Raw genomic sequence first — 11,204 nt, 5'->3', positions numbered from 1 at the left:
CGGAAAGTCTTCTCTTCGATATTGTAGAGCACTGACTGAAATGAATAGTTGCCTCATGAAAACTTTGATGACCTCCGTCCGCACTGGCGGTTGTGATCCCATAGGGCTGAGAGGACGGGGTGGGTGTGAGCTGATGGTATTGGTTCATCGTTCACACGGGCAGATGAAACGATGCAAAGACCCGTTATGAGTTCATTTGCAACAGCTAGCTACAATATGCATGTCTTTCTTTGCAATGTCATGTCGCTGGCTTCCATTGACAATGAATGGTAGACTGCATCGTTTAATCTGCCCTGTGTGAACGCACCAATACCATCAACTCACACCCAACCGATCACTTAATTTCCATCGGTGATCGCTGGCGTGCACGTGACATAGCCCCACTAGTTAAATAAATCCATAGCACATCACTGCACTCCAGCGACTACTTTCCAATCACAGCACGTCTTTTCCGGGAATTATCAATTCAATCCAAAGGATCGTGCTTCACAAAAGCTTGCCTCCTCTCGAGAGTCAGTGACAACGGGCATAGTTATAAAGGATAAGAGTGCGGACCGGGAGCGACAGTTCCCTGAAAAACCTATGTTTCTATGTCAGTGGTGCTCAACCTTTTTCCATGTCAAGTACCCCCAGAATTATCTGCATTTGGCCACAGACCCCCATCTGAAAATATGTTGTTCCAGTGACCCCCCCCCCCCCCCTCCCCAGAAGCAAACATTTGAGTTAAAAGCGTTCGCTCTGAAAGAATATATTTCAAAGATTTGTGCCACATTTTCACGATTTTTCAAAAATAGCAGATATACAAGCTCGTAGCAGGGCACTCTGTGCCACGCTATGACCTTGTAGATCTGCTGTTTTTCATTAGCTAAAGTATGTAGAAAAAAGGAGAATCCCGCACACTGTCTTCACTTAGGTTGGTTTTTATTGCAACGTTTCGGTCGTCAGACCTTCATCAGGCATAAAGCAGTACTGACAAACAGTCAGCATAAATACATCTCTGAGATCAGCGGGGGCCAATCAAATGACACACACCAATCCGTTACCATGGAGAGGGACTGCCCACAGGTGAGTACAGGTGGTATATTTTTTCCATGATAAAAGGAACATTTATAAATATACACAAAATAGAATAAGATAGCTACAATAGAATAAATCAATCAGTATAGTAAAGGCAATCTACAATGAAAATTGAAAACCTTTTTAAATGTACTGACTGCGGAATGAATATTGGACAATTATATTTAAGTAAAACATGTCCCTGGAGGGCATAATGTCCAATACATGTACTGGGGGTCAGACCTAATAAATTACAGGTATAAGGGTCTGTACTCCAAAATACACTACATTGACATCACACACAATGACAGCGGGAGATCAAACAGACTAGAACCAAGATATCAAAAAATCAAGAAATAAATAAAATATCAGAAAACCCCAGAGGTGAGAAAACCTCAAAATTCACAACATCACATTTAGTAAGAATTCATCATTTAAACCTTTTGGGGCTAAGGTGTCGCAAGTGAAAATCCAATATGCCTCACGTCTCTTAAGGAGAAGGTCATGGTTTCCGCCTCTGGGTGGTAGAGGGACCATCTCCATGCCAACAAAGCGTAAGGTGGATATGTCATGTTTCATATCATTGAAATGAACGGCAACCGGGTAATCCCTGTCGTTTCTGCGAATAGAGCTTTTATGCTCGCTGATGCGCGTTTTTAGCTTCCTAGTAGTCTTGCCAATGTATGCAAGACCACAGGGGCAACGTAGCATATAAATCACATGGGTAGATGCACATGTGATGACACTTTTGATAGGGACGGATTTGCCTGTTTGTGGGTGACGAAAAACCTTAGCTTTGTTGGTGTTGTTGCATTGAGCGCAGTTCCCACAGGGGTAATTGCCATTTGGAATGGGGCTCAGTAGGGTTTGAGTGAGTTGCGCTGGTTTATTGCTGGCAAAATTAGCTTGAACGAGAGAGTCTCTTATATTTCTCCCCCGTTTGTTCACAAAAAGCGGAGGGAATTGGAAGGTGCGTGAAAGTTCCGGATCAGATTGGAGCAGATGCCAGTGTTTTTTAAAAACTGATCGGATGTGATGAGAAAATGGGGAATGAGTAGTGATACAAGTGACTGAGAAGTTCTTATCCTGTTTAATATTCTTTTTTAATAAATCAGAGCGGGGTTTTTGGAGGGCTGCCTCGAAACCCGCATCAACCCATTCTGACGGATAGCCCCTTTGAATAAAACGTTGTTTCATTTCAGACGATTTATTTATGTAATCCTCTGTTGTTTGGCATATTCTCCGGAGTCTATAAAATTGGCTTTTTGGCAAACCTTGTATAAGGGGTGTGGGATGTGCGCTCTTAGCCAGCAATAATGTGTTCCTGTCAGTTTCTTTTCTATAAAGGGTGGTAGATAAGCCACCGTTGTCAATTTAGACCCACATATCCAAAAAATGTACTTTTTCCGGGCTGGACTCACAGGTGAACGTCAGGTGACTCTTAAAGCTATTAAGTAGTTCAACAAAGTTGTTTAACTCATCTAAGTTACCCTGGAAGATACAGAAAATGTCATCAATAAACCTATAGTATTTCAGAATTCGTGGGAGGTACACATTCTTATCAGGGTTAAAAACAAAGTTCTCCTCAAAATAACCCATGAAAAGGTTGGCATAATTAGGCGCACAAATAGTCCCCATACTGACACCTGAGGTTTGCAAATAAAAATCTCCGTCAAAGCAGAAATTGTTGTACTCCATTACAAAGGTGGCTAGGTCAGAAATAAATTTATTGGGAGGATTGATAGTCTGATCCCGGTTTTGTAGAAAATGATTTAAAGCCTCTAGACCCTCAGAGTGAGGTATATTGGTGTAGAGGCTAGTGACATCTAGAGTCAACAGAAATGTGTTAGCAGGAAGGTCAGTTACAGAGGAGAGTTTATTTATAAAGTCAGTAGAATCCTTAATATAGGCCGGTAAGGCATGGACAAAAGGTTTAATAAAAAAATCGACAAAAGCCGATAAAGGAGATAACAGTGAATCCGTTTGTGCCACAATAGGGCGTCCAGGAGGATTCATAAGGGATTTGTGTATCTTTGGGAGAGTATAAAAAACAGGTCTAATTGGGTGTTGACAATGCAAGAAATCGAATTCGGATTTAGTGATCCATCCCCTCTCTTTTGCCGTTTCCAAGAAAGTGACAATTTCTTTTTGGAAATCAGCAGTGGGGTCAGAAGTAAGTTTACGGTAAAAAAGTGTGTTAGACAGTTGGGAACATATCTCACTTTTATATTTACTGGAGTCTTGAATTACAATTGCACCTCCTTTGTCTGCAGGTTTAATAACAATGTCTTTATCCTTTGCTAAAGTCTCTAATGTTAGCCTTTCTTCTTTGGACAAATTATGTGAGGTACGGTTAGGCTTAGCATGCATTTGCATAATGTCTTGTTCGACAATTCTACAAAACGTGTTAATAGAGGGATTCAATACAAAGGGACAGAAAGTACTCTTCTTTTTAAATTGAGTGGTAGGTATGGTGGTGTTGCCAACACCACCATACCTACCACTCAATTTAAAAAGAAGAGTACTTTCTGTCCCTTTGTATTGAATCCCTCTATTAACACGTTTTGTAGAATTGTCGAACAAGACATTATGCAAATGCATGCTAAGCCTAACCGTACCTCACATAATTTGTCCAAAGAAGAAAGGCTAACATTAGAGACTTTAGCAAAGGATAAAGACATTGTTATTAAACCTGCAGACAAAGGAGGTGCAATTGTAATTCAAGACTCCAGTAAATATAAAAGTGAGATATGTTCCCAACTGTCTAACACACTTTTTTACCGTAAACTTACTTCTGACCCCACTGCTGATTTCCAAAAAGAAATTGTCACTTTCTTGGAAACGGCAAAAGAGAGGGGATGGATCACTAAATCCGAATTCGATTTCTTGCATTGTCAACACCCAATTAGACCTGTTTTTTATACTCTCCCAAAGATACACAAATCCCTTATGAATCCTCCTGGACGCCCTATTGTGGCACAAACGGATTCACTGTTATCTCCTTTATCGGCTTTTGTCGATTTTTTTATTAAACCTTTTGTCCATGCCTTACCGGCCTATATTAAGGATTCTACTGACTTTATAAATAAACTCTCCTCTGTAACTGACCTTCCTGCTAACACATTTCTGTTGACTCTAGATGTCACTAGCCTCTACACCAATATACCTCACTCTGAGGGTCTAGAGGCTTTAAATCATTTTCTACAAAACCGGGATCAGACTATCAATCCTCCCAATAAATTTATTTCTGACCTAGCCACCTTTGTAATGGAGTACAACAATTTCTGCTTTGACGGAGATTTTTATTTGCAAACCTCAGGTGTCAGTATGGGGACTATTTGTGCGCCTAATTATGCCAACCTTTTCATGGGTTATTTTGAGGAGAACTTTGTTTTTAACCCTGATAAGAATGTGTACCTCCCACGAATTCTGAAATACTATAGGTTTATTGATGACATTTTCTGTATCTTCCAGGGTAACTTAGATGAGTTAAACAACTTTGTTGAACTACTTAATAGCTTTAAGAGTCACCTGACGTTCACCTGTGAGTCCAGCCCGGAAAAAGTACATTTTTTGGATATGTGGGTCTATATTGACAACGGTGGCTTATCTACCACCCTTTATAGAAAAGAAACTGACAGGAACACATTATTGCTGGCTAAGAGCGCACATCCCACACCCCTTATACAAGGTTTGCCAAAAAGCCAATTTTATAGACTCCGGAGAATATGCCAAACAACAGAGGATTACATAAATAAATCGTCTGAAATGAAACAACGTTTTATTCAAAGGGGCTATCCGTCAGAATGGGTTGATGCGGGTTTCGAGGCAGCCCTCCAAAAACCCCGCTCTGATTTATTAAAAAAGAATATTAAACAGGATAAGAACTTCTCAGTCACTTGTATCACTACTCATTCCCCATTTTCTCATCACATCCGATCAGTTTTTAAAAAACACTGGCATCTGCTCCAATCTGATCCGGAACTTTCACGCACCTTCCAATTCCCTCCGCTTTTTGTGAACAAACGGGGGAGAAATATAAGAGACTCTCTCGTTCAAGCTAATTTTGCCAGCAATAAACCAGCGCAACTCACTCAAACCCTACTGAGCCCCATTCCAAATGGCAATTACCCCTGTGGGAACTGCGCTCAATGCAACAACACCAACAAAGCTAAGGTTTTTCGTCACCCACAAACAGGCAAATCCGTCCCTATCAAAAGTGTCATCACATGTGCATCTACCCATGTGATTTATATGCTACGTTGCCCCTGTGGTCTTGCATACATTGGCAAGACTACTAGGAAGCTAAAAACGCGCATCAGCGAGCATAAAAGCTCTATTCGCAGAAACGACAGGGATTACCCGGTTGCCGTTCATTTCAATGATATGAAACATGACATATCCACCTTACGCTTTGTTGGCATGGAGATGGTCCCTCTACCACCCAGAGGCGGAAACCATGACCTTCTCCTTAAGAGACGTGAGGCATATTGGATTTTCACTTGCGACACCTTAGCCCCAAAAGGTTTAAATGATGAATTCTTACTAAATGTGATGTTGTGAATTTTGAGGTTTTCTCACCTCTGGGGTTTTCTGATATTTTATTTATTTCTTGATTTTTTGATATCTTGGTTCTAGTCTGTTTGATCTCCCGCTGTCATTGTGTGTGATGTCAATGTAGTGTATTTTGGAGTACAGACCCTTATACCTGTAATTTATTAGGTCTGACCCCCAGTACATGTATTGGACATTATGCCCTCCAGGGACATGTTTTACTTAAATATAATTGTCCAATATTCATTCCGCAGTCAGTACATTTAAAAAGGTTTTCAATTTTCATTGTAGATTGCCTTTACTATACTGATTGATTTATTCTATTGTAGCTATCTTATTCTATTTTGTGTATATTTATAAATGTTCCTTTTATCATGGAAAAAATATACCACCTGTACTCACCTGTGGGCAGTCCCTCTCCATGGTAACGGATTGGTGTGTGTCATTTGATTGGCCCCCGCTGATCTCAGAGATGTATTTATGCTGACTGTTTGTCAGTACTGCTTTATGCCTGATGAAGGTCTGACGACCGAAACGTTGCAATAAAAACCAACCTAAGTGAAGACAGTGTGCGGGATTCTCCTTTTTTCTACATATCAGTTTCCTGTTATCCGACGCACCTGTCCTTTGTAGGTGTGCAGAAGGACTTTTTCGTATAATTAGCTAAAGTATGACATAATGCTTAAAACACCAAAAGGGGCTACCGTCCTACCCAGCGGCACAGGGTTTCCTCGGGCTAAATGCATGGGCCCGCCTGCAGTTCCAGCTTTAACCAGTACGCTTGACGGCTTCAACGTTTGGCCAGCCTTACTGGGGACTTGGTGACAACGCATTAAATTGTGTGACCGCCCGTTCAGAGTATGGGAAGGCAATGTGGACTCCCCATTAAAGTAGCTTAAAGGACAGCCAATGAGGAGAAAGTCATGAAAAGTCACTTCAGCTCAGCGACTGAATATAGAACAGATTGCTCAACAAGCTGGCAAAAAAAAGAAGAAAAAAGTAAAACTACCATCAAAGTTATTGCTGGGAACAAATATTTCAAACAATCTTGACCTTTGATTTCTTTTTAAGTCAAATCTTTGTTTCTGGAACAACATATTTTCAGATGGGGGTCGGTGGCCAATTACATCTCGTTTTTGGGGTCCTTGGACCTTGACATGAAAATGTTTGAGAACGACTGACATAGAAACATGGGTTTTTCAGAAAACTATCAGGATTTAGAAGCCATTTGTAGACAATCTTCCACCGCAGTCTGAAAACGCACCTCTTCAGACTCTTGCCGCAGTGCTTGACCTAGCCTCAACCTCCTACAGGCATATGAAAAGGCTCAACTTATGTATCTTAGATAGCATTTTTATGTAGACTTAGAGCAGTGTATGACTGTATGTAGACTTATAGCATTTTATGTAAACATAGCATTGTATAGTATATATATATATATATATATATATATATATATATATATATATATATAGTTTCATTATATAGATTTTCCACTGTTACGCTCTTAGCTTACATATGTTTCATGATAACTACTTTGTATGTATTTGATGTATTACCATGCTTTTTTTATTCTTTGTTCTTGCTTAATGTAAATCGCTCTGTATTAAGAGCGTCTGCTAAATGCCTAAATTGTAAATTGTAAAATGGAGAATCGTTCCTCAGGTTTAACCGGGACAAAACGGAGGTTCTGGTCATTGAAGCAGAGTCAGAGAGAGAAACGAACATCTACATTGAAGTCGCAGACAATCCCAGAAGTCAGACTAAAATGTACATGTTATTGTTCACATCAGGAATCAGCCAACCAGAGATTTACTGCACACATTCTCCCTGGAGTCTGGACTATTGCAATGCTGTCCTTTCTGATCAACCACAAAATGCCATCGACTACTTGACAGAATACAAAACTCAGCAGATCATAAATTATGTTGCCCAAGACCAGAACAGGAGAGCACACACACACACACACACACATGCGCATGGCGTTGTGGCGGCGAAAGTGCGAATAGGACAACAAAGGCAAATAACTGCAAAAGACAGCAAAAATAAAAAATAAACGTAAAAATGGCGCATGCGTGTGCACAGGTCCAACGTGAAAGCCCCCCCCCCCCCCCCCCCCCCACACACACACACTATCAACTTCTGGCTAGGGGAAACACTGACATCAAACCTGACAAATCACTGCAATGGCTAAAGTATTGACCTGTTAGTTTTAGAATTGATTATCAAATTATTTTATTAGTCTATAAATCGATAAATGATCTCACTCCCGATTAAATTACTGACATGGTATTATTAAGACATGTTATGACTCATGCTGTAGGCCTACCCTAACCACCATCATGTTATGACTCATGCTGTAGGCCTACCCTAACCACCCTCATCATGCCCTCTGGTCTGGTCTAAGACATGTTATGACTCATGCTGTAGGCCTGCCCTAACCACCCTCATCATGTTATGACTCATGCTGTAGGCCTACCCTAACCACCCTCATGTTATGACTCATGCTGTAGGCCTACCCTAACCACCCTCATGTTATGACTCATGCTGTAGGCCTACCCTAACCACCCTCATGTTATGACTCATGCTGTAGGCCTACCCTAACCACCCTCATCATGTTATGACTCATGCTGTAGGCCTACCCTAACCACCCTCATGTTATGACTCATGCTGTAGGCCTACCCTAACCACCCTCATCATGTTATGACTCATGCTGTAGGCCTACCCTAACCACCCTCATGTTATGACTCATGCTGTAGGCCTACCCTAACCACCCTCATCATGTTATGACTCATGCTGTAGGCCTACCCTAACCACCCTCATGTTATGACTCATGCTGTAGGCCTACCCTAACCACCCTCATGTTATGACTCATGCTGTAGGCCTACCCTAACCACCCTCATCATGTTATGACTCATGCTGTAGGCCTACCCTAACCACCCTCATGTTATGACTCATGCTGTAGGCCTACCCTAACCACCCTCATCATGTTATGACTCATGCTGTAGGCCTACCCTAACCACCCTCATCATGTTATGACTCATGCTGTAGGCCTACCCTAACCACCCTCATCATGTTATGACTCATGCTGTAGGCCTACCCTAACCACCCTCATCATGTTATGACTCATGCTGTAGGCCTACCCTAACCACCCTCATCATGCCCTCTGGTCTGGTCTATCTAAGCCATGGTAGTATTAAGACATGTTATGACTCATGATGTAGGCCTACCCTAACCAGTAGATCCCTCTGGTCTGGTCTAAGACATGTTATGACTCATGCTGTAGGCCTACCCTAACCAGTAGATCCCTCTGGTCTGGTCTAAGACATGTTATGACTCATGCTGTAGGCCTACCCTAACCAGTAGATCCCTCTGGTCTGGTCTAAGACATGTTATGACTCATGCTGTAGGCCTACCCTAACCAGTAGATCCCTCACGCCCTCTGGTCTGGTCTAAGCCAGTGCTTTTCAACCCTTTTCGAGGCAATTAAGGCCCATTATTTATTCAGTATTTGAGCCACGAGCCACCATTTGATGACATTTAGCTTCGAATAATATCTTGTTATCGTTGGATAGGGTTTTGTCCACAATTCCATGTGTTGGTACCATTGGGCAAAAGTTGATCAAAACAACAATTATTCTACATTCTCTAATTGTGTAGACTTTGTGTAAATTAAGTAATGCAGGTGTTTAACAATAATGTAACTCTTGACAGCGTAAAAATGAAACCAAATGGACCCGTATGGTCCATTTGGTTTCATTTTACACTCTCAAGAGTTAATGATCTATAAGGGTCCATTTGGTTACCATCTCTCCGTCATTTAGCTGCATGGGGACCACCTGGAACCCCCTCAAGGACCACTGGTGGTCCCCAGACCAGACCACTGGTTGAAAACCACTGCTCTGAGCCTAAGGCACAGGCTAATGTAATGGTCCTAGGCTGTAGAATGGCTTTCTGGAGGGTGTCAGAGGAAACGGTTAAACACCCCTCTAGACTGGCTTTATTGTGCATTTATTTCGAGTTCGACTTGCACTTTTTACAGATATACACGGTGTGTGTGTGTGTCACACACACACACACACACACACACACACCACACACACGAAATATAAGAGAAAGAGAGAGATCCCTGGATATTCATTTTCATGTTTTTAATGTTAACTTAATTTTTGTGTTACTTATTATGGTTATTTCCACTTATGTTCAGCACTTGGAGCTGCATTTGGTGTAGGACAGGCTATGACTTGTAAATAAACTGATTGGTAATAAACAGATTGGTAACAGGTACGTTCAACTGATCGACTATTAGGTAACATACTATATTCCACATATTGACAGACCTTTGAATGTCAGCAACGTTGATATAGGGAACCGCTCGGGTCCAAGTTTATTTCCAGAGCATTTGATATTCACAAAACAACACCGCAACAGGACATAAACAATAACAAACTTGGACTCATTTTTAGAATGTTTTGTCAAGATCGAAAAGGTCTCGAGTCTATATTAACTACACAAAATGAACGCACACGTGTGTGGAATATGATTTATTTTTGACCCGTATCGTATATACAATCAATAAAATGTATTTATAGTAGGCGTGCTGGCTTGCCTGTACGTGCTACATATTTTGACCTGACGGACTTTAGCCTCAAAAAGTTTGTTTATACTGAACCACGAGAATGCAGACTGACTCCAGTCCTGTTTGTTTTTTTAAAAAAAGAAAGGATTCTTATTTTCTTACCTTTTATGTCACAGCTATAGTCTCTCACAGATAATAATGCAACGCCAGCTGGGGGGGAAAGTTGTTGCTTGGCAGCTTTGTGGCGGCAGAGTGGAGTAGAAGTATACCGGTACGGTACGGTTGTTTATGTCTTCATAGACGCTTTGACACTAGAGTGCTGCTGCTGGCTCAAAGTCAACAATAACAGCGGGCATAACGGGGCGGTACGTTGTTTGTCGCTAAAGTGTTGCCTTCTATTGTAGATAGTCACATTGCGCCACTCACTGACTGACAAAGTCCATGCTTTAATATCATACGGGTTCCGTTTCATCTGCCCAGAAGCGACGGACGGACGGTCTGAGTGAATGTGTCTACGTGCAGTAAAACCCTGTCCGTTCGGTTCACTCCTCACGCTGTCTGTCAACTACACGACGTCAGAATATAAACCACACCCGCTGGACTCACTGACTTTTGCAACACGTCCCTAGCCGGCTGCTGCTGCTGCAAAAACACAACCAACCAACTCGTCATAGAAAAGCAACATTACATGACACTAAACAAACAAACAAAAAACATTACATTCGATATACCATGATATCAAACACAAAGGTATGCACTTAATGTAAATATAGTAGGCCTATCGTAGAGGCAATCAATCAACAAGCAACATAACTGTTGTCCACCACTGTATCACTGTATACAGTGATACACTGTATACCAATATTCACTGTATATATTTCTTTTCCCTTTTTACCTCCTTTATGATGAATTCCTGTTCTGTCTATAGAAGTGTCTATTTGTACGTCTCTAAATGTTTTGATGATTTGAACATGGTGGACCCTATTGGAAACAAGTGTAATGCTTAATTGGGTCG

The sequence above is a fragment of the Electrona antarctica genome (genome assembly GCF_951216825.1).
Source record: "Electrona antarctica genome assembly, chromosome: 17".
NCBI lineage: Eukaryota > Metazoa > Chordata > Actinopteri > Myctophiformes > Myctophidae > Electrona > Electrona antarctica.
This window is presented reverse-complemented; position numbering follows the sequence as displayed.